Source organism: Pogona vitticeps, chromosome 12 (assembly GCF_051106095.1).
Source record: "Pogona vitticeps strain Pit_001003342236 chromosome 12, PviZW2.1, whole genome shotgun sequence".
Taxonomy (NCBI): Eukaryota; Metazoa; Chordata; class Lepidosauria; order Squamata; family Agamidae; genus Pogona; species Pogona vitticeps.
Window position 1 is genome coordinate 1,453,405 of NC_135794.1, and position 23,660 is coordinate 1,477,064.

The 23,660-nt window shown below is 49.8% G+C and overlaps 1 protein-coding gene across 5 annotated transcripts in view; it reads right to left on the reverse strand.

Moving 5' to 3' along the window:
• Positions 1–21,533, reverse strand: part of TLN2 (talin 2) — a 116,116-nt gene extending 94,583 nt beyond the window's left edge. Inside the window, exon 1 of one of the 5 annotated variants that reach the window (XM_072982279.2) lies at positions 21,389–21,533. The gene's annotated coding sequence lies outside the window, so the exon portion shown is untranslated. Of the gene's footprint in view, positions 1–519; positions 12,699–19,364; positions 19,384–19,467; positions 19,489–20,893; positions 20,919–21,388 lie in introns of those variants that run through there. The other 4 variants (XM_072982280.2, XM_078381213.1, XM_072982281.2 and 1 more) reach the window with 4 other exon arrangements.
• Positions 21,534–23,660: the final 2,127 nt, after the last annotated feature.

The window sequence follows — 23,660 nt, forward strand, 5'->3', positions numbered from 1 at the left end:
CTCAGCTTGGAGCGTCTTATCCACAAGAAAGTTTTCAGGGAATTCCCACCCACCCCCAGCAAATTCTCTCCTGAGCAGCGACGGCCAAACACCGGCACGCCGCGTCTGCCCAGAGCCGAACTCGTCTGCGCCGCAGCCTTAATACAGAATTAATCCACAAGAAGAACTTAATCGCCCAGGAGGAATTTAGAGGGGGTCGGGGGGGGGGAAGGAGGAAGGGAGTGGAGAGAGACACACAGTCGTACGTGCTAAGTGCCCCCCCCCGAACCACCCGACCGCTTGGACAGCCGTGAGATGGATCAACATCTCCACCCCAGCCAGGAAATGCAAGCTGAATGAGAGCCCCCCCACTTTTTTCTGCCATTGAATAGGCCATTCAGCCCTTGTGTGATATTTCACGCATACCTACACGCCCAGCACTTCATTGCCTGATTAGCATGCTGCTCGTCACGCCGTGGTAACGCAGTATCTCATGGCGAGGAGGGAATGTCTAAATCTGCGCTCCCATTTGGCACATACCTCTATCAAAACCCAGGACAGCGCCGGGAATTCATCCCCGAGGAAGCAAAAGAACCCAACACCATCATTGGACTAGAGACGATCCCGAGGGATAAATGTCCACCCATTGATCCGATCGATTATTTCCGCCGCACGGCTGCCAAGTTAAGACGTTTTCCTGGCATGAGATGCACCTGTGGCTTCAGCAGAGCAGCCTGGGGCCCTCAATCCAACCACAGTCTCCGTCGATCAAATGATTCTTGCTTTTTTTAAAAAAAAATCCTGCTGGATGACTTTTTTTTTTACTTTGCAAACTCCGCTTTCTTCCCTGCTTGGAGGATTTCAGACCTGCTGTTGCAAAAGTAGACGTAGCGGCTGTCCGAGGGGGTACAGCCCAGCGAGTCTCGGGTTGCAAAGCTATTTCTGTCTGCCCAGCAATGCAGACGCTGGTTACAGCGCTGATGCTAAGCATGCAATCTCGTGGGGGAAAAGATTACTGGAACTCCATTAATACCATCTCTCCCAGGGGCTGCGCGCGCACAAAAGGTAGTCTTAGACTAAGCGCCCAGGGAGCAGGTCCTTTCTTGCGAGAACTCACGTTTCTGCTGCTCATGGACTCCATAAATGCACTGGCAAAGCTGAACCAACATAAAAATGATCCAGCTGAGAAAGCTTGGTCCTTCTTGCCTGGTAGCTGCCTGCTTTCAGGAAGGATGTTCAACCACCTGGCGTAACAGCACTGCTGAACATGTGGCTCCAGATGTTGTTGGACTACAACTCCCATCACCCCTAGCCGGTATAGGAAGGATGAAGGATGCTGAGGAAGCTTAAAAGCATCTGCAGACCCACATTTTCTCCACCTCAGACAAGCCCTTCCTGCCTCCCAGGGACTCTCTGGCCACCTCACGGACCTGAAACCCATCAAGGAAGAAGTCAAAGCCAACAAACGAAGCCAGCCTCCGATGCAAGAGACTGGACTCTAGCAGAGGCTCTGCCACTGGGCTGTGGCACCCCCTTTTTTGGGGGGGAAAGCCATCCATGCGATTCTCCACGCTGCACATGAGGCAACAGCAGCTCATGTACAATGTCTTGTAGGGACGTCTTGTAGACGAGGACACCACCAACTGAAGGGGCTTCAGTGGTAGGGAAGTGGAGGTCATGGTAGACCCTATTGGGCTCCCTGCTCTCCCAAGGGGTAGGAATGAATGAAGACGGTGGTTCTTAACCTTTGGATGTTTTGGGCTCCACGCTCCACCCCTAAATCTCTCTCCGTTGATCACGTTGACTCAGGCATCTGGGAGTTGGAAATCCAGCACATCTGAAGGTCCAACAGTTGAATGGTATTGAACTGGGACAACGGTTCCCAACCTTGAGTGTCCAGATGTTCTTGGGACTGCAACTCCCAGAAACCTCCACCATGAGTTGGGCCGGGCAGGATTTCTGGGAGTTGTAGTGGAAGAATATCTGGGGACCCAAGGTTGGGAACCCCTGATTTAGAAGGCAGTGAGGCTAACATAGGTATCCTGAAATCTAAGAAAAGGAGGGTAAATATACTCCTGACTCCAGAAGAGGCTTCTTTGCCAAGGATGGTTTCAAGGAAGCGGGGCCCCGAGAATAATCCGTCTCCAGCTGGAAATAGAGTGGCATGGAGACAGCCAGAAATAAACGGGTATATCTGCAAAAGCAGCCCCCGGCTCCAGAGAACAGGCTGTTATCCGTTGCATCCGGGGTTCTCGTCCCGATAGCTGTTCAGCCAAGAAAAGCCCTGCACGATCATTCACTTTGGCTCCTTGCCTGTGTGAAGTCATGGAGCAAAGCAAAGCTGGTTGGCCAGCACAATGAGGACTAGCTGCTTCAAGTCCACAGTTCGGGGCTCCCTCTCCCTGCTCTCTCCAAACAGTTATACGGCACCTTGTGAAACAAGTCCACTAACCTCCACAGAACTGGGTAAGCTTACGACATGAAAAACTGGGGTGGGTGGGTGGGAGTAAGGCTCCTAATAACGCTTCCCTTCAACATTTTTGTGGATATGACAACAGAGGGGGACTGATGCCAAGTCGGATCAGCCGAGGAGGAGGAAGACAGAAGACGAGAGGCTGGACAGGAATCTGGCAACGGAAGAACTCATCCCCAGAAAGATACGACCATTCTAAGGAGAAAGAAAGCCCCATCACATGACAAGCAGGAAGGTGGAAGCAGGCCTTGAACGTAGTTATCAATTATTTGGACTGATGAGTAACTTGAGAAGTTGCACCCTATCCGCTCTGCATGACGGAACCCTCGCTCCTTTCTCCAGGCCAGGAGCGCTTCCAAACAGTGACTTCAGCCGGACGTAGGCCAGAGTGTAAAAATTATATTGCTGCTTATGGTTTCTTTCTTTTTTCAAAATACTGTTTGCCTCAGAGATGCTGGCGATTCTAAGACAGCAAAAGTTCCTGCAAGGGGAAAGTCACTCAGAGCAGGAGAAAAATAAATAAAAGCACCAATGCTTTTGATGTGCAGGCGAGAACCAACCAAGGACGGGCAGGATCTACCCTCCATCCTCCCAGAGGGCAGGAAAGGTAAGAATGGGCTTAAATGACAGGAAGCCAGATTGAGGCAGAATATCAGGAAAAACTTCCTAACTGTTAGAGCAGTACGACAATGGAACCGGCGGCCTCTGAGGGAGCTGGTGCAAGCTCCAACAGGAGTGGAAGCATTCAAGAGAAAATGGAACAGCCATCTGTCAGATGTATTTTGATTTTGATTCCTGAATTGAGTGGGGGCTTGGACTCAATAGCCTTAGAGGCCCCTTCCAACTCCATTATTCTATGATTCTATTCTCTGATTCTCTGATTCTCTTGGAAACACCTCAGCTGGATCAGAAGGCAAAATTGCAGGAAGTGGGTCGTTAAAATTGAAAAAAAAAATGCAAACCAAAACAGCCTTTTACACACCTACGCACCCAATGGTGGACAGGGGTCTGGTCTAATATATTCTAAGAAGGATGGGACACCTCTTTTGGGACACCTCTTTAATTTCAGAGATGTTCCCGGGGGCATCTTCTTGTGGCAGGTGGTGCCAAAGGCCAAAGAGTAGGACCAAAAATACTGCTTAAGCATCTTACTGCCTCTAAATAAGATGTTGGAGAAGTATTTTAATGTTCTGAGGAGGAGTGGGAAATAAATCTTGCCTGAAAGCTGGGAAACCACCCTATGATGGTGGCCACAAGGAAGGGAAGGTGGTCATCTCAAAATACCAGGGAGCCAGATGGCAACCTGAGGGGGGGCAAAGTTTGCCCCCAGGCCCAAGTTTCCCAGCCTCTGTGTTACAGCTAATCTTCAAATTCCCCCAGTCCTACCCACTGGTACCTCTTGCAACGAAGTGGCAACGAAGAAGGCTGAACTTCTCATGTGGTTAAGGTCCCTGCTGAAAGCTGTCAGTTTTCATGCTGTTTAGCTCAGGATTCTCCCCACCTGTTCCTTCACTGTGCTTTCTCTCTACACTGCACGAACACCACCCTGACAACTTATTTTAAACATGGCTGTCGGTGATTTTTACTGAAAAGAGTCATTTATCATTATATTCTTTGCCAAAGACTGTCTGGCTGAGCTGGAACGCTTTCGTTGGGAGGCCATCCATCGGAGATAGACGTGCAGAACTTAATTTCTTGCAGATCAATGGTTCCATGACACAACGCACAAGGAATCTCTAATTAGGCAAAGGCTGACGGCCAATGACAGAGCGGGTGAGTTAAAACCCATATGCAAATGCCATGGTTGTTGGGGTTCCCCCCCCCTTTAACCTCCGCCATTCTTAGTCTCCTGTCCCCCAGCCCATCACCATCAAAAGAAGTTTATTTTCTAGACCAATCCTATCTTGCTTTCTCCACCTACCTCCATAATTTTGAATAATCCTTTTTCTCATTCCCTTTCCGAGACCCTCAGCCTGCTGTCATTTTCAGGCTCCGTGTGGCTTTACACTGAATCAACTCTTGGCTTTCAAGCCCGGTAGGGCCAGCTCTGACTCGCTGTCCTGGGCTTTCTTTCCTCCCCCTGCCTGGAAATCTAAGCACCCTCCGAGTGTGATCCACCCTGCTTCACTTCTGAAATTGGGAGGCCAGTTCAGATCCTTACTTCTCCCACCTTCCTCTCCTGTCCTTTCCTGGCAACCCAACCAACAGGAGGCGAACAGATCTCTCGCTGGCCTTTACTGCCCTTCTATGACATCACAGCAGTCCAGCCAGTCAAACTCAAGAGCTTCCATTTATCATGAAATTCCCGTGGCCATGCAAACACACTCATGTTCCTCCCCACAGCAACTTAAGGAGTAGCCCCTTTGTCCATTACAACGACTACCATAATTATAACAAGTTAGACAAGTGGTTACACAGGAGCCCATGTGGTATAGAGGATAGAGTGCCAGACCAGCACTCAAAAGAACTGTGTTCAAATCCCCACTCAAGCAACAGAAAGTCAATGGGACGGAAGCAGCAGGAATAGTAAACCACTCCCTGAACAGCCAATTGCTTCAAAAATCCAAACTGAAAGCAACTTGATGGCACATAATTAAATTACAGTATCACACATTAGAGAGGTCACACTGTATTTCTCCCTAATCTCTCTCCCCCCAAACCAAGCAAATGATGAAAGTAAAGTCACCCTCCTAGGAGCCCTCTCTAAGTCCTCTCGGCTTGCGACCAGATGGGACTGTGATGGGACGTCTCCGGCAAGGATCCGTGTCATCTTGGCCAAGGGCCACAGCCGGAGGCGACCAACCTCTGCACAAAAACCCCATTGTTGGCTCACGGACTACGTTGAGGATTTCTCGCTGTGGTTCGGAGCGCAGCCCGAGCACGGCTTTCCAGAATCTCAACAATGTTATCTTTCTTTCCATTTCCATAATTCCACCAATACTGTGCGTAGTCAAGTGTCAAGAATCGGCTTTGTACATTGTGCGCCTGGAGGGAACTTTTTTTTTTTTAGCTGAGAAAGGATTTCCGACATACGTTCAAAAATGAGAGAGCAACACTGATAGCAAAGCCCCCCCCCGCCTCTGTCTCCCACACTCCTTTCACTGGGCCTCTGGAAAACCAGTTGTCCCAGTCCCCAATATTAAAAGGAAGGCTGTAGCCCACAGCCAGAGAAAGGGTCCCTCGCGTTTCACCTGCAGAGCTGAGTAACCCGTGCCATCCTTGATGCCCAGAGATCAGGGTGACGTATGCCACAGGTGTCCTCAAACTCCGGGCGGGCCCCTGTCCTGTCCTCCTGGGCCCAACCTACGCAGAAAGAGATTAAGGCTGCAGTTCCTCCAATTAGTAGTGCACTTAGAGTCCTCTGTGGAACTCACCGCCACATGATGCAGTGATGGCTGCCAATGTGACCGGTTGAAAAGGAGATCGGATAACTTTATGGCGGTTGGAGGCTATCGGCAGCAACTATTCAGGATAGTGATAGATCAGAAGGAAGGTGCCTCTCTGTTTCTTTTAATGGGGAATGCAAAACTGAGGGTAGAGCCACCTTCGCGTCCTGCTGGTGGACGCTCCAGAGGCCACGGCACGAAGAGAACGCTAGGCAGGCCCAGCTTTGGTCTGATTCAAGCGGGCTGCCGTCACTTCCACTTTGACTCGTCTACTGGAAGTGGTTTCGTGTGTTTTTCTGCCTCTCCATTAGACAGGGATCCCATCACCAAGAGAACGTCCCTCTTCCAAAAACATGAAGGGGCCAAGCAGACACATCAAAGTGTCATTAGGAGAGCCAGACTTTCAGGGAAAGATCCTATCCCAGCCTTGTGGGACCGTGGTTGAACTGCAGTTCTGCAGCTGGAACGGCTCATGACCTGGGTCGAATTCCCAGGTAGCCGGCTTTCGATCCTTCCAAGGTTGGCCAATGGAGTGCCCAGCTCACCAGGGTGGGGGTGGGGGTGGGGTTGGACAGCAACAGTCTGGAGCCTGCATAATTCAATTATAAATTGCCCAGAGAGTGTTTTTAAGCCCTATGAGGTGGTGAGAACCAGCACCCTTTTAAAAATTTATTTATTTATTTATAAAATAATATTTTTACCCTAACATTCTCCTTAAAAGGACCCGGGTGTGTGTGTGTGTGTGTGTGTGTTAAAAGCAAATGATGCTTTTGCTTCAGCTGTTTGTACATCTCTGAAAGCAGACTGAGGTAGAATTTAAAATGATACTAAAATACACTTTATATATTTGCCGTCTCAGTTTGTTTTGCTCTAGAAACCTGTTCCAGTTTCCATTATGTAGGTGTCATCCCGTCCTTCCCCATGGAACTAGTGAGCCTTGGGTCACCTTTTGGGGAGAAAGATTATGGGATAGAAAGCCTATCTATCTATCTATCTATCTATCTATCTATCTATCTATCTATCTATCTATCTATCTATCTATCTATCTATCTATCTGTCTGTCTGTCTGTCTGTCTGTCTGTCTGTCTGTCTGTCTGTCTGTCTGTCTGACTGACTGTCTATAGTAGAGCATTGTGTCTTGCCTCGGCATACCAAATTTCAACCCAATCTCTTTCGAGGTTCGAGGGAGAGCCCACATTCCAATCCCTGCTGGAGGAGGCTGAGCAAGCAGGCGTAACCCCAAAGCCAGGCTTCTCTCTCCGAAGGTTGGTTAAAAACACACTTCCCGACCGCAAGGAGATGTCCTTCAGTCTTGTCAACCATAAACCTGCGCGGCGCACTTCCACCCGTGAAGGAGCAGCTCGAGAAAGCAACGCATTTTAACCGTGCAATTTTGCAATCACGCTGGATAGAACGGCTAATTGTTCTTTCCACCAATAGGTGCTGAATTGAATGCATTTGCACTCCCAAAATGCTGACAGAGCAGAGAGCCTTCCCTTCTCTCATTCTCTCTCTCCCCCACCCCCAAAACGAGCTCCCAGCTTTGCAGATGAAAATTTCATCCATAAAAGGCAGTCCCACTCAGGGTTGCCTCATCGTTTTCAGTTCACCATGAAGGACGAAATTAACAAGCATCTCTGGGCCTCTTCTGTACACTAGCGAGTAACCCAAGATGCTAATATAATCTAAGCAAAGTGAGAAAATACAAAGTGGTGGGAGTGGATAAGCAAAGGGTCAAGGAAGGGGCTGTGTGCATGCGCACAGAGAAGAAACAGAAGCAGCCACTGAGGCGATTCTGGGTTTCCTGGCACATTGGTTCTCTCAGAGCCCACAAATAAAAGCAAAAGCAAAGCGGGCTGCTTATATACCGTCCCATAGCGCTTCAAGCACTCTCTGGGCGGTTTACAAGTTAATTATGCAGGCTACACATTCCATAAAACCCCGTTTCAAAACGAAATGCTATAGACACCAGCCACCGCAGGGAAAAATCTCCTCATGAAGCGGGTCCTCATGAAGGACAGAGTGAACCACATTGTGCTGAAAAATAAGCAAGTCTTCGGCAACTGGATTGATGCCGCTGCAAGTTGCTTCAACGGAGCTAGCATGGCCAGATGGTCCTATTCTGTGTCCAGTTCTGGGCAACCCAGTTCGAGAAAAATATCAAGGAGCTGGAATGTGTCCAGAGGTGATGATCAAGCGTCTGAAAACCAAACACTATGAGGAATGGTTGAGAGAATGACGTACGTTTAGCCTGGGGAAAAGAAGGCTGAGAGGTGACAGGGTAGCCATCTTGTCCAGGGGGGTTATCACATTCAAGATGGAGGCAAGCTCCATCTTGAATGTGGTAGCCCCCCTGGACAAGATCTTGCGTTCTATGCCTCCATTGTGCAGGACCTAAAATTCAAAGTTCATAGATGCAGATTCCTTAAGATGGACCAGAAAACAGTCCACTTCCTCACAAAATGCCTTTAAATATCGCCATAAAATTTACTTTTAAAAGACACACATCATACCAACAGAGTAACTTCGATTTCCCTTGCTCTGATGCCATACTTCAAATGTGACTCCATTAGACCCTTGTCAGAGAGAAAAAAAGTAATTAATGGGTAACTACGTCTTTTGCAACTCGTTAATTCTTCATTTTGAACTCTTTAAAAAGAGCATCATTAGCGTATCAATAAATCACATAACTAGTAGCCAAAAAGGAAAGCCCATAGCAAATGGCAAACATTGTGATACGTCCCCCCCCACACACACACCCCAAGGTTACTTGGTGCCTTTACTGAGGCAGCTGTGGTAAACGGCTCCAGTTGGCCCGTCCTTTTCCCACCAAAAAGATCCTACGCTGGTGACTTCATGACGTCCTGTCTGTCACTCAGGCGTAAACTGGCAGGTTTCTAGAAATGGGAGGGGAAAATGTTCGAATTCTGTCTTCCCAAATTCTTGCCTGTCTTCTTCTTACATGAAAATGAGAAATCCAAAAGTCTTCCTCCTCCCCGTTGGATGGGGAAGCTTTTATGGTCCATTTCATCAAGAGTTCTGGCACTTCCAAGAGACGTTTTTGCAGACTTTACAAGACAGTTTGTTTGTTGTTGTTTTTAAGCACATAAACCATCATTATACTGTAGTTGTATTTGCAGATTTCTACAAATCAAAAGCTCTGAGTAAGTCATTTGCATTTTTTTTTAAATCAACCAGCCAGGGTTTGCAGTTTGTGGGTGTTTTGCTTCACAAAGGGAAAAAGACACAACCTTCTGTGTAGACACATTTTGCTGTTTCAAAGTCCCAAGGCAACCTGTCTTGATAAAACTGAGAAATTTAGCAAGATTTTTTTTTTTTGCATTCTTCCCAGACGCAGACACACAGACAGAAAGGTTTCACATCAAATACACATTTAAAACAGGATCTTAATTCATCAGCACTGCAACCCTGACCATCAAAATGGTTGTTCAAGTAGATGCAATATACTTAAGTTTCCACAATTTATTTTGCCTGGATACTTCAGCTCAAAAATGGAGATTTCCTTGGGCAGAAATACACCCCTCAAGAGTTCCAAAGGCAGCTCTGGGAACCTGGGTCTGGGAGAGAATATCTCACAGGTAACTGGACACATTTCAAAGAAATAAAGGCTCAGTGGAGCGTTCATTCTTCTTGAGATAAAAGCACAAAACGGACAGCCTCTGGTTTAAACGGTTCGCCCAGGTGCTGTTATGTTGTTCCCCTATGAATGGACAGTCTCTCCCTCTCCTCTCCCGCGTTGCTACAAGGCAGCACAGCTGTTCCAAAAATGTCAGCCATATGAAACCTCAACTGCTTCTATTCCGGATAAAGAGCAATTTGATTAATTGGTCCCTGGAGCATGTCCGTTCTTTACAATGGCCTTCAACAAGCACCACCTGTTGGGAGTCCAAACAGTGACTGGATTGCCATCAACAATTGAGACTTTCCCACGAACCAAAAGGTGACTTTTTGGGGGAGACAGGTGGGCTGCAGGATACAAACAGCTAATGCTAAAAAGAGCTCCAGGAAGAAACAGGACCCCTCCCCCAAAGAAGAAATAAAATCGACCCTTGCATAAAATTCATTGATCTTATGGGTTTACTCTAGATGGTTCAGCAATTGGATTTAAGTGCAGGGCTTTTACTCAACTTTGAGGGCCTTCGGTTTGGCCAAAGCAGTGTTTCCCAACCTGGGGTCCCCAGATGTTCTTGGACTACAACTCCTTTAGAGACCCTAAGCATCGAAAAGATGATGGCACCCTCTAGGAATATAATGTGCAGCGGGCCCCAAGGTTTGAAAAAAAGAATGTAGAAGGTGCACAATATATGCATGAAAATATGATGACTTAATTGTATAGCATGTGGCAAAAAAAAAAGAGAGCCACATATCGTACACAAAATCATACATAGTCAAATTACTGGCTTCAAGCCAAATCTTGTGCTTTCATGCTTTGACAGATTTTGCGAGAATTTGTAAACTGAAAAGCTCAAACAAGATCTTAAAACCCCTTTTGGATGTTTTTAACAGTGGCTGTCATTTCTCTGGCTTGCACATCTAGTGCACAGGCCATGGATCTAAAAGACCAGCAGCTCTTTTTATCCTTAACCTTAACCCCTCAAAATACAGAAGCAAAAAATTAATACAAAACAATAACCAAGCTATGTGCTTATTTGGCTTAATGGTTAATCTGGGGATGCTCCATGGGCTGATTCTCAGGAGCGCAATGGTGGTCCTCCCGATGGTTATGGACGGCATCTTCCACAACCCCTCACTATCGGTTGTGCTTTTCTAAAGAACTGCTGGGAATTACTGGCTAGAAATATCTGTTTTAAAGCCCTAAAAAAGTATGGAGGCAAAGGTACACATGACAGTATATCTTGTCAGCTTTGGGTTTTAACCACAATGGAGAGAACAAGAGTCTGCGAGGAGAAATGTCTGCAGGGTTCTGCAGAAGAAATTAGATTTCTCTCAGCACAGATAAGGGTTGAGAATTTATAATCGTTTGCTGCCTGGCGTGTTCTCTTTCTTTTGGTCTTATATGAGCAGAGCTCCACAGAGACTCGAGACATTTTGGCGCCTGCGAGAACAGATCCAAACGGCAACTGTCTTTGTCTGAACATAGGCTTGAATCCTCCAGGATGTCCTCCTGCAGAAGCTGCGACCCTACCTCTAAGTAGGTGTAGGATCAGAGCTTCATCTGAAGCCTAGAGCAAAGGGACAGAACGGTGTGGGAGCAGATGTGATTTTTTTAAAGGGTTCTGGTTCTAAACCAGTCTTCCCTAAACTGGTGACTTCATCTGTTGGCCAACAATCCCACCCACCCTGGCTGGCTGAAGACATTGGGAATGGCAGACCAAGAAACCCAGAGGTCACCTCCTTGCAGGAGCCAGAGTTAGCCCAGTGGAGTCCCCCAGATGTTCTTGGGTTGAAACTCCCAGAAGCCTTTGCCACCAGCTGTGCTGGCCAGGATTTCTGGGAGCTGTAGTCCAAGAACCTCTGGGGATCCCAGGTTTAGCGATATTGAGATAAATGGACGAATGTTCTGCAAGCACTCCAGCGTTCCACTCCAACCTCTTTCCGTGATCAAAACCATCCCCAGTTCATGTTCCGCAGAAAGGGCAAAGAGCGATGGGACGTTTAGGCTAGCACATCTGGAAAGTGGCCAGTTGGGGAAAGCCTTTAACCAGATCTGCTTTGTAAACAAATACTTTTTTTTTTTGGTTAAAGGCCTAAGTGCTTGTTAAGCACCGATTACTCTTGGTGGTCTCATTAGGTCAAGGAAGCAGTCATGACTCTGGGCTGAGCAGACGCTTAGCTGGCTTCTGGGGCTCCACAGACCTGTATAGCTGAGATGGTTTCATAGAAACTCACAAACGTACACTTGTACATCTCCCCCACCCCCTCACCCCCCAACCTGTCATCTAACAGCGTGGACATTCTGTTTGGCCCCTACTGGAGGAAAACACAAATGAGTGGCTTGGTCCCCCTCGTTTTAAAATAAAATGAGAGGTGACCATCGGGAACAGAGATCAGAATGGGCAAGTGTCCCCACGTCTGGCTCTGTGTTGCACATCCCCTCCCACCCCTTAATGTATGCATTTCATATGCCCCCATTCAAGGCAGGCGGCTTCAGAGGCCAAGCAAAAGAGAAAGAAAATACAACACTCCAAAACCCATTTTTAAAAATTAGGAAGTGAAGTCATTCATTTTCTTTGGAAAGCACAGCTATCTCTGCTACACCGTCTCAGGGGTACAATAACAATCCCGGCTGATGACTTTAGCAGCCCAGATATCAGCGAGATTGTCATCAGGCTCAAGCTTCAAAAATAAATAAATAAATAAATAAAAATAAAAATAAAACCAACCCAAAAACCACAGTTCCTGATGCAAGGGTGCTGGCTTCCCTTTTGCTTCTCAACTGGATCCAAACTGCTGGTGCTGACCTATGAAGATCTCAGTAGGCTTGGAGACTGGTGGAAACACAGGTAGGGGCCTTCTCTGTGGTGGCACCTCAGTCATTACACCTTCACTCCTAGGAAGGAAGTTGGGCTGTGGTTGAGCTTCTCAAAGCCACCTGACTTTTAGTTTTTAAAACTGCCTTTTGAAGCAGTCTTTAATTTCTGGTTTCAATGGCTCAAAATATTCTGGTTTCAACATTCCGCCCCCATTTAATGCTGTGCTTAATCTGCTTTTGATTTATTTTGTATCCGTTTTAATAGTGTTTGGTAGCTACCTCCTCCCTTTTTTTCTGGGGGAAAAGCTTGTTTTTAACAGCGACTTGGGGTTTGAGAACCAAGACTCCGATTCGGATTTGGAACTCAGACCCAAAGACTTGCCAACTGCCAGCATCCTGGCCTGTTTGTTGCGCAGGATCCTGCATGGCTGTGACCACACTGGGCACAGAAGTCCCCACCAGAGCCGTCAAAGCACACCTCTGCTTCCTTTTGGGAGGACCCCGGGGCGGAATCACGCCGGGAGCTGTGAAGTCTCTGCGTCTTGATGGCAAGGGTGGAAAACCTCCCGATCCTGGGGACTACAGTTCGCCCCAAGATTTGGCTCTCCGAGAGCAAATCATGTCCTACTGGGAAGGTGTTCTGGTGGGTGGGTGGGTGGGGGGTGGAAGGATCAGGTAGCTCTCCAAAATCAGAGGAGGTCAAAATGACCGCTAGATCTTTGAAAGTCGTCTCCCTTTGCCCATGACATTCCACACACTATGATTCCTCATGATTCCCTCTACAGAACAGCTGAAGATGGCAGGGCCATCCATCAAGGGGGAACCCGAAATGAAGCTTTCTCCCCATACGATCCCCTCTGTTTGGTTCTGGGGCCATAATCTCCTCTGGATCACTAAGACGTTGGCCGTTGGAGGCTATTTTAGCTTCACCAACAAATGCAGACGGGCCTTTGCTCGTTGGTCAAGACAGGGCCTTCTCAGTGGCTGCTCCCAGCCATCAAACTTCCTTCCATGGGAGGCTAACGTGGCCCCTTCCCTGCTGCTGTCCTGCTAGCAGACAACGGCCTTTCCCCTCGGTAGGTCTAGAGGCAAACGAGTAGCGACCGAGAAAGGAATTTTTAATAGGAGACTGCCATTTCCACATCTGCTTTTTTCTAGTGTCTTTACAAATTGCTTTAATTCAGTGCCGGTTTTAATATAATATGCTTAATCATTTGTTATAACATTTAAGGTTATTGCATTTTTAGCTGTAATATCTGCTTTTTAATCATCTTCCAAGCCACCCGGGGTGCAGAGTGGAAGGAAGAATCTTCTTCTACAAATCCAGTCAAGCAAGCCAGGAATATGAACACAGGGATGGAGACGAACCCTCTCCGCGACAAGGGTGCAGGTTTCCAAACCAGGTCATAGCTTCCCACCTCGGCATCCGTTTCCGCTGCCACGCCGTGTTTAATTAGCTTGGTTTGTTTCTTGCAAGCAAATCAGAGGGAGAACAAAGGAATCACCTCTTCTTTGCCCAACCGGGCCCGTTGAGGTAGGTTGCCCTCTAATTACAGCTCATCAAGTTATTAAACAACTAATTACTCTTAGGAAAATATGACGGGCTCTTTGTGAGCGCCAGTGTGTGCACAGTGTAATTAAGTAGGAAGCAACCCTCTAACTGTACCTGCTCGGCGGGAGGCAAAGCTGAACCCCGAGCGGAATCTCGGCCTCCATAATCAACTGGCTAGAAGTTCAATGGTGCCGACGGAATTACAAGCCAGATTTAATGTTTTTGATGCTTGATTTCCAATTGCAGAGTGCATTCGGGTGCCCCAGGGTAGGGGATTATGCTAGGGTTTTTTTTAAGGGAGAAGAAAAGAAAACTAGAGGCAGTTTCTCTGTTGCTAGATCAAGTAGGGTGAAAAATTCAGACGTGTCGTCCTCATCAATGCCTTTCAGAGGTGCATCAAGGCTCGGCAAAGCCTACCTTGAGCTTGACCATGGAAGACTCCCCACCCTACCTGTCCTCTCTCCTTGTTCCTTGGGAGGAGAGAAGCTGCTGAAGCCTTTCTCCACTGCAACTGGACCCATCCAAATTTGAAGTTGGGTTCAACCACTTGCACACACTTGCCCAGCTGCTGCTATTTTGGAGAACTTTCCCACCCCAAAAGAGAGAAGACACACCTCCTGTGTTCCTGCCTCTCGCCTCTGACACTGCCTACCAGAGCATGGGAGATGAGCTTCTCACCTAGACTACAACTCCCAGAATCCCCCAGCCTGCACCACCAAGCTGAATGGAGGGCTCTGGAACTTCAAAAGTAACTTTCTGAGGCTCTCCTCCTTACCGAGATCCTAGTTCAATGTCTTCCCTCCAGGAGGTGAACGTTTTGCAATAACAAGTGTGCCTGGAAGGTGAATTTGGCAGCTATTAGGGCCATCCCTGGAGCCAAACCCACTGTCCTCCTCTCCTGCTGGGCTGCAGAACTCCACCAACAAACCTGGGCACCGAATCTGGGCAGCAAACCGATAAAAACCCTTCAACACCAGCAGGAAACGGTTCCTGATTATTTGCGAGTAAAATTCACTGGCAAATCACGGGAAAAAACCCTTGAAATGAAGCATTCCCCCCTTGATTTCAAAGGGTTTCCCCATGGTGCACGGCCACATTTGATGGCAGTTCTGGCCGCGGAGGGTTGGGTGGGTGGGCAGGGCCCCTGAAGGGCATGTTGTTCACCCCTGCTCTCACCGGAACCCTTTTAAAGACCAACTCCTTAGGAAAAAGCTTGGGGAAGGCGACGGAGGCGGAATTGAAGCAAGACATCACCAAATCCTTAATAAGAAAGGCCACAAGAGGGGGGGGAGGCGGTTGGGGCTCTCGGCTGAGCTTGGGTTGATGTTTTTCCTTCTCCTCCCACGCAAACAGTAAACGAGGGGATATAATTTAGAAGGCAGGCAGGACCAAACCCTTACTTTGCTTCTCCTGTCTTTTCAGCTGGCAAAACCTGGAGCTGGGGGCTCAAGAGGGAACCTGCGTCTGTCTCCTCCTCCCCATCCAGAGTTAAGCCTCGGGGGAAAGGCCAGATATTGTCTGTTTTTTTTAGGGGGGGAACGACTGCTGAGCCCTTCTGAGAGGGATCTCTCATCGTGAGCCCATCGCAAACAGAGGCTGGAGGGATTAGATACGCTCCTGCCTGTTGCTAGTCAACTATCTCCAGAGGCTAGTAAACTATGTCTCCCATCACCCCCATGGGTTGCGCTGGCCCAGGCTGATGGGAACTGTAGGCAAAAAATAAAAACCAACAAACAACTAGAAAGCCCAAGTTCAGCTGGCTATTGAGTACGCCTGCTTCCCAGTTAAGAATCTAATGGAAAAATCTCCTGGTTTGAAAATCTCTTTCTCTCTTACAAACGCGCGCACACAGAGAGATTCTGCTGACATTTGCAAACAAACATAGGCTTTGTTCCTCAAACTTCAACCCTCTTGCAATATTTCCATGCCAGGATGCCAACCCGATGGGACAGCGTCCACCAGATTGTACTGTAGATTATTCCTTCCCTTAGTTGGCCTCCCCCCCCCCCGGCTGCCTGGGCTCCCAGCCTCCTATAAACTCTTGAACCAGTAGAATACACACGCCTTTGCTAAATCTTGTGTGCGTGCACACACATTTAGGTGCTGTTGAGTTCTCCATCCCCCCCAAACCCTTCCCGCTTGGCCCTTTCCACTAAATTTCAGAGATGCATTGTAACTCTCCAGCACTTGCACAAGAACAAGCCCCCAACAGAAGGGAAACAATGACAGCTACCAACACAGAGTCCTAAATAAATAAATAAATAAATAAATAAATAAATAAATAAATAAATAAATAAATAAATAAATAAATAAATAAATAAATAAATAAATAAATAAATAAATAGGGACCATTTCCTTCCACTCTCAAGTGGAAACAGTGTTAAATGTTTTTTGTATAACAACAATGAGCTTCATGACAAACATAGGCACTGGTAGCGATCCATTTGTATCTGTATTTCTTCACTGGTCAGAATCTGCACCCATCATACTTGGCAGGTTACAACAAATTTGGTAGAGTCCGTGACCATTAAAATGTGTGTCAAAGGAAGAGTAGTACGTTTGAGAACTGGGTGTGAGGACAGCGTGAAGCATGCAACGTCCAGCGTGAAGTACACAACATCCTCAAAATTTAGGTGGCTAGGGGATTCTGGGAGTTGGTCTCCAAAAAAGTTATTTTCAAGCTCTGAGCATTGTAGGGAAGACAAGAGGCAGCCAAGAGATGAATACGCCTAGAAACAGCCTGTTAGAACTGATGCACTCAGGGGTTTAGATAGCTGGCTATAGAGCCAGAGGTTGGGGCTTCGATTCCCCCACTGGACTCCGTGATCCACAGGGTCTCCCTTCCAGCTCTGCAGTTCTAAGATGAGGATGATGAAGAAAATGAGAAGTGGTATCCATGCAGTTGCAATGAAAGCACTTCCAAGTTAACACAAGACGTCCCTGGACAGATGCACCAAATAACATTTGTTATGCATTCTCGAAGGCTTTCACGGCCGGGATCCAATGGTGGTTGTAAGTTTTTCGGGCTGTTTGGCCATGTTCTGGAGGTTTTTTCTTCCTAATGTTTCACCAGTCTCTGTGGCCGGCCTCTTCAGAGAACAGGAGCTAGAACTCTAGCTAGAACAGACAGAGAAAACAGAAAATCTAGAGCACAGGCAGAGTTCTAGCTCCTGTCTTCCGAAGATGCTGGCCCCAGAGATGGGCAAAATGTTAGGAAGAACAACCTCCAGAACACAGCCAACCAGCCCAGAAAACCCACAACAACCATAACATTTGCTAACTATTTTTCCCTTCCAGCTTTCATGCCAGCCGGCTATCAGTCCTAAAACGGTTTAAAGTAACAAGAAAAGAAACGAGTTCCTTTTTGGGAAAATAAAATGGTAACAACATTGCTTTTAAAAAACTCTAATGAGTTACAGGGAACCATCACCTTTATCAACCAAGCTTCTAAGCTGTTGTGTGTTCAACCATCCCTGTTTCCAGCTGGCAAAGCCCCAAGAGGAGAACATAAACACCTGTAGCACACCGTCCAAGGGTATTGGATGGGGTTTTTGTTCCCATGTGAATCTCTAGAAACCTCCTAGGTGGATCCTTAGTTGGAAGTGGAGCAGCTGCCTTGTGCAGAGAGAAGGTCCAACATCAGATGCCCAAGGAGTAATGATGGGGACAACCTGCTCTGCTTAAGATTCTACAGAGCCCCTGCCCATCAGCCTTCCAGCTTTAGAAGAGCTCTCATCTGTCTGCCTAAGTGTATCTTTTGCAAGCAGAAGGCCCCACCATGAAAAGACCTTTCTTTTTCCTCTGGAGAACCCTCAAAGTTGTTGAGACCCACAGCGGACAACCCTGGCCTGGACCAATGAACAGCACACCCTGGCATGGGGCAGCTTTTCCTACACAGACTGGTGTACTCTCTCTCTCTCTCTCTTTCCATAGTGGGGCATGGGTGGATTGGTCTTGTGCATGTACCCCTGCAGGTACCCTCCATAAGACATCTCCATCAAAACACCCTCAAGTCTGCCAGTCCTAACACACTGGCAGTTAAGGCTCCCCCTCCCCATAAGAAGACGACTTCATAATTCACAATGACAGCCAAAGTCAGGTTTTCCCTCCCCCCCAACCCTGCTCAGCAATACATATTCATGAACCAGCCCAAAGCCAGCAGAGACCCCATTTAATTAGCAGAGATTATTTGATTATAACGGAAACTGTCATATTAGTTGAGATAGATAAATGAAAGCCAGAACGGGTTGCTTAATTTATCAGTTCAGTTATGTTCCAACTGGTTGCAGGAATCTTTTCTTATTCCCCCCCCCCCCCCCATATCCTGCAGATGATGTGGAAGCATGTGTGTAATAGGTTTAAATCTTCGCAGAGAAATCTGTGGCGGTAAAAAGTAACTTGAGGACAACACACCCACACTGCCGCTCCGAAGAGTACCTCCTTGATCTTACGCTCAAAGTAGCCGTGGGCTTGACAAGGCCTGAGAATGGGAAAATTGGAAACTCTTTTGTTTATAGAGTATGAATGTCCCTCTTTATATGGGCAAGGAAATGCATTGTGTGCCAAAGTTCCCAGGTCACAATGCATTGAGTAAAGACCATCTAGCAAAAGATGGGATCACAGCTTCGAATGTTATCCTTAAAAAAATTGTTTTAGTAGCTGAACTCTTGTGACTTAGCACAGTAAGGTGGAACTAGAGTAGTCCCCTTGAAACAGTGGGGATTTGGTGAGTCAACTCCTCTGTAAGCTCCACTGACTCAACAGGTCTACTCTAGAGGCAGTTGGCTGTGCTAGGCAACAGGATTTCAGCCATGAATAGCTAGTGAGGTCCAAAAATTAAATACTGCTATTGTTGTTAGGAGAAATCCTTAATTAATTATGCAGAAACTTAACTTTTAGACAAATCACAATGTTAACAGAGAACAGCATATGCTTGGTTGACATCCTCCCCCCCCCCCAATCCTTTCCATTCTGTTCCATGGAAAACCTGAACAGTCTACAAACCAGCACTCCCATCACATGCAAAATCCTTGCTGGTTTGCATGCCGGAACTTCTGCTCCATGCAGAAAACCCCCCAGAGGTGCAAATCAGGGTTCTACAAAAGCTTCTTAGGTTTCCAGTTATCTCCTTATCTTTCACGGAAGACAAAGCCACAACAAACGCCAGCCAAAGCCGCGCCCATCCTGCACAAGTAATAAAACGTTGCGCCAAACATTCAATCAAGAAGGGTCTTTTCAAGTTACAATTAGACTGTGAAGTCATTTCTTCTTATTAAAAACCCTACCAATGAATTAACCCATCATTAACTCATTCTTTGCAAGCTGTAGGAAAAGCTCCGCTTCTTCCAAGGCTATGGAAAGTTCTGCTTGAAAGCAGAGAGGACGTGGGCTAGAGAAAGCGGGGAGAAATTATCCCCTCTGAAGGAGTTCTTGGATTACACCTCTGATCATGCTTGGCCTTTGACCAAAAAAAACAACAACACCCAGATGTAGTCCAGTGCAAAAGGATGCTACACCTACCTACAAACACACCTGTGAGGTTACATCTGCTTGGCCAGCCCTGCTTTCAGGAACCCCTGGTAATTTGGAGAAAACCTTCAGCAATCTGGGAAAACAGACCTACCTGCCAGGGTTTGCTGTTCCTCCTAAGTTACTCCTTGTTGTGGAGATGCTTCCCTGCATTTCCGAGCATTATCCTCAAGGGTGCCTATTAGGAGAGCAGGCCTTCCGCCTGGCCCAAGCAAAAAGAGTTGCTGAAATGGACCAAACCACTTCTAAAAGTATCTGGGGGGGGAGGGAAAGCCACGATTTTTTGGCCACTGCTGGGATTCCTCCCCGCATCTCTCCTTGCAGAGGTAAAATCAGCATACTCTAAAGACAAATTATACCTCCTATTCCCAGAGCTGGGGGAGGGGGAGAGCTAACTTCCCAAAGATTTGAGTATGAGAAATTAAGCAAAGGGGAAAAGCCCCCCCCCACTGTTCCCCCCCCCCATAGCGACACAGCCCTGCCCAACTCCTCGGTGGCCCCCCCACCTGCCACCGTGTTCTGCTGCATGCCTCCATCTGGAGGTGCCCCCGGCCGGCCTTGCTTGCTTGCTTGCCTGCCTGCCGCCACCTCCATTTTTCTTCCCACCAGAGGAGATGCCGGAAGAAGGGTCTTGCCTCTTTCTCTCCCTTCACACATGATGCACCGGTTTGATGCTGCAGCTTTAGAAGAGCGGAAGGAAGGAAGGGCGGCCGCGAGGCGAAGCCCCAAGCCGGCCATCCAGCGGCACCGATCCCTCTCGCAGGCCGGCGCGCATCCCAGGGCGCACGAAAAGAGGCGCATCGCGTGTCCCAAAACCGTCCCCTCCGCCCGCCGCAGGCTGAGGCACCCGGGCCGCTCGCTGCCCGTCGCTTCTTTTCCCGGGGCCGGTCCTTCGTCCGAGGCCTCCGGATCGCCCGCGCCCGGCAGGACGAGGCTCGCCGGAGGCGCCTTCCCACGTCGCCCCTTCCCCCCACCCGCCCCCCTTGCCCAAGACTTCCACTTTCAGAGGCAAGGGAAGGAAAGAGACCACCCGGCCCATCAGGCGCTACCTTTCCTCTTCACACCCCTCCCGCCCCGTTTTGCAATTTTTATTTTTCAACCCAAGCCGGGAGGGCAAGGCTCCGAAGTAGCAAACATGGCTCCGCATTCGCCAGAAATCCGGGGCGCCCGGGGGCTCTTCCCAGCTCGGCGACGCGCGTCCGCACGTGCACACACACAAGCAGAGACACACGCTCCGGGGAAGGATGGCGTTGCGCAGGCCGGCCGCCCGGTCCTCCCTCCGGCCTCTCCCCGGGATTTGGGGCAGGAAGGGCCCCCCTGCCGGGCCCTACCCGCCCTGACCCGGCCTCGGAGGCGCCAGACGCGGCTTCGCTTTGGAAACCCAAAGGCCGGCCACGGCACCGGGCGGGAGGCTGAGCTCGCGAGCCGACCCCCGACACGGACCCGCCCGAGTCACTTTCCCCGGGGCCGGCCTCGCCCTCGCCCCCCCCGTCCCCGCCTGGAGACCGAGAGGGACCCACCTGCGCGGAGCGACGCCGGGAGGAAAAAGCGCGCCAGGCGTGGGAAGGGAAGGGAAGGGAAGGGAAGGGAAGGGAAGGGAAGGGAAGGCCGAGCCGCGGGGGCGCTGCCCGGATCAGGCCCGCCTCCGCGTGCGCCCGGGGCCCCGATCCTCTGCCCAGCAGGTCCGCACGTTGGGGAGCGCGAGGGCGGCGAATCCCCGCCAGAGGAGCCGCAACGCCCGGGATCGCCGCGCCCAGACCCGCCGGGAGGGGGGGAGGAGGGAGGGAGGCTGCCTTCACGTGCGGGAAGGAGGACAGGTGGCCGCGCGCAAGGGGGGGGAGGGCAAGCAAGGGGGGCGGGAAAGGAGGCGGAGGCGGAGGAGGGGGCGGCCGCCGCCAAGGGAGGTCAGCTCGGAGGCGCCCAAAGGCTCCCGGGCGCCCCTGCCCTTCGCCGAGGCGCGCCCGGCCCCGATCGGCTGCGAGGAAAGGCACCGGCCCTCCCCGCAGCCCTCCTACCTGGCGGGTCCGGCCCGAGGGAGGAGGCAGGGCGGGCGGGCGAGCCGGCTTCTCCTCCCGTGCAACGCCAACGCCGCCGCCCCCGCCGCTTCTCTGCCAGGCGCTTGCAAGCGGTTCCTCTCCCGGCTCGGCGGAGCCCCCAGCCCTGGGAGAGCAGGAAGCGCGTCATCACCCCGGGACCGGCCGGCCGGCTGGCTGGGCGGCCAGCTGCCCTTCCTCCTCCTCCTCCTCCTCCTCCCCCCCCGACCCTCGGAGGGACCGACCTCTCCGCTCGGGATCCGGCCCGGGGGGGGGATCGAGCCCCTCTCGCCCTCTGCAGAGCCACGCGCTCTAGGTAGCGCCCGCTGCCTCTCGGCTGCCTTTCCCCGCATCCCTCCCTCCATCCCTCCACTCCCCGCAAGGTCACCGTTTGGGGGGAGGAGGAGGAGGAGGGAAAGCCTGCCGGGGCTCAGCCGGGGAAAGCATCTCCCGGAGCGCCTTTGGGGAAGGCCGGGATGCGGAATCCCCCCCCCCCAACACACCCACACACCCACCGCCCAAATGTGTTGGAAGCCAGTCCCGAAATCAGCCGGTCCTCCTCCGGTGCTCCTGTCAAAAAGAGTCCGCGCGGTAGAGCTTAAAAGGCAGGCAAGGCACCGATCCTGGCGGGGCGGCAGGGAAAGCTTCGGGGCTGGCATTGCGCAGGGCCCGGTCGGCCGTTTTTAAAATGCCTGCGGAGGACCCGGGCCTCATAAAGGGAGGGGGAAAAAGCGTTGGGGTCTTTATTATATTCAAGGAATGCGTTGGCACGCTTCTCGCGGGTGAAGGAAGTTGGGGACTTTACATCTTGGGGGGGGGAAATGGGCAACCTTGCTTCGAGCTGTGCTTTTTTGGGGGGCTTGAGGGCACCCCAGTTTGGATTCTGAAGAGAGCTTTGCTCCTCTGCCCTCACTCAGCTCTGGAATTCAGAGCAGGGGACTGAGGCAGGATAGTGACTCGCTCAAAAGCAGCTCGGGGGGTGGGGGGACACACAAACCTTTTGCTGAACTGGCAGGACCCACAGATTAAAGTGTGTGTTTTGTTTTTAGCAGGTGGTGCAGGAATGAGTGTCCATTTCCTCGAGAAGACGCCGCCCTCGGCACACGGGGTTTGGGGTGGGAATAGGTATCACCGGGCGCAGGTGAAAACCCCTTTCTGGGTGACGGGACTGGGAAATTAAAATAAGCCACTCTCTGCATGTCGGGCGGGTGGTGGGGCCAAGCCGGGCTGCCCGACAGTCGTGTCAAGGTCTGCAGAAGGCCTCCCGCCAGGACTGGGTGCCGCCCGTGGTTCTCGCTTCTCACGCACTGTGGCTTCTGTGGCATCGTGGGACCAACCCCAGGAAGCTGTCCTTACCCTAGACTTATTTGCCCGTCTCAGAGCTCAGAAACCTCCCGGAGGGGCCCCCCCCCAGCCTGCAAGGCCACAAAAGTGACTTTCTGAACACTTTCTGGCCCCAGAGTTCCCTGAACCTGGGGGTTTCTAGTTAGGCTGGACTACACCTCTGATCATGTGAGGTCCTAGAGTGGCCAAGGCGTTGGGAACTGGAGGTTCAAGAAAGTTGTTTTGGTTTTCCTTTTGGCAGAAATTGCCTACTAGACTCTGGCTGTTGGCATTTCTGGCTCAGCCATCGTCCTCCTCCCAACATCTTGGGCTCTTGTGTGTCCGGAGAAGTTTCCTCTCTCCTGGAATAAGGAGACCAAGGTTCTTCCGCATCTTCCTGCAAGAAGCCAGTAGACCTCAAGATCACTGGTCCATCTGACTCAGAGGATCTGTTCTGGAAAAGTTGCTTTTTTAAAATCACAGTTTCCATAATGCCAACTTTCCCCACTTTCTGGTTTTGATGGGCAAGAATTTTCTTCAACTCCCAGCAAAAAGAGAGAGAGACAGGTCTTTTCCTACCTTAAGCTACACGAGACCCTTCTAACACGAGACCCTGCCAGAAATGTAGCCCAACATCTTCTGCATGCAAAATCGATCCTCTGCTACCCAGTTGTGGCCATGTTTCTACAAAATAGGCTGCTAAAATAAACAGTCAAGCGTTGCAGTTGTTGTCACAAAGTTGCCTTTCCAAGTCAACAGCGTTTAAAAGAAAACAATTTATGTTCCGCACAGGAGAGAGGTGTGTGTGTGTGTGTTCATGTGTATGCATACGTGTGCCTACACAAGAGAGATTGTGGAGGAAGGACCTAGATCGGAATGTTAGAAAAGGCAAAAAGAGAAATACATAAGCTAGGTCATGACTTAGAGGAAA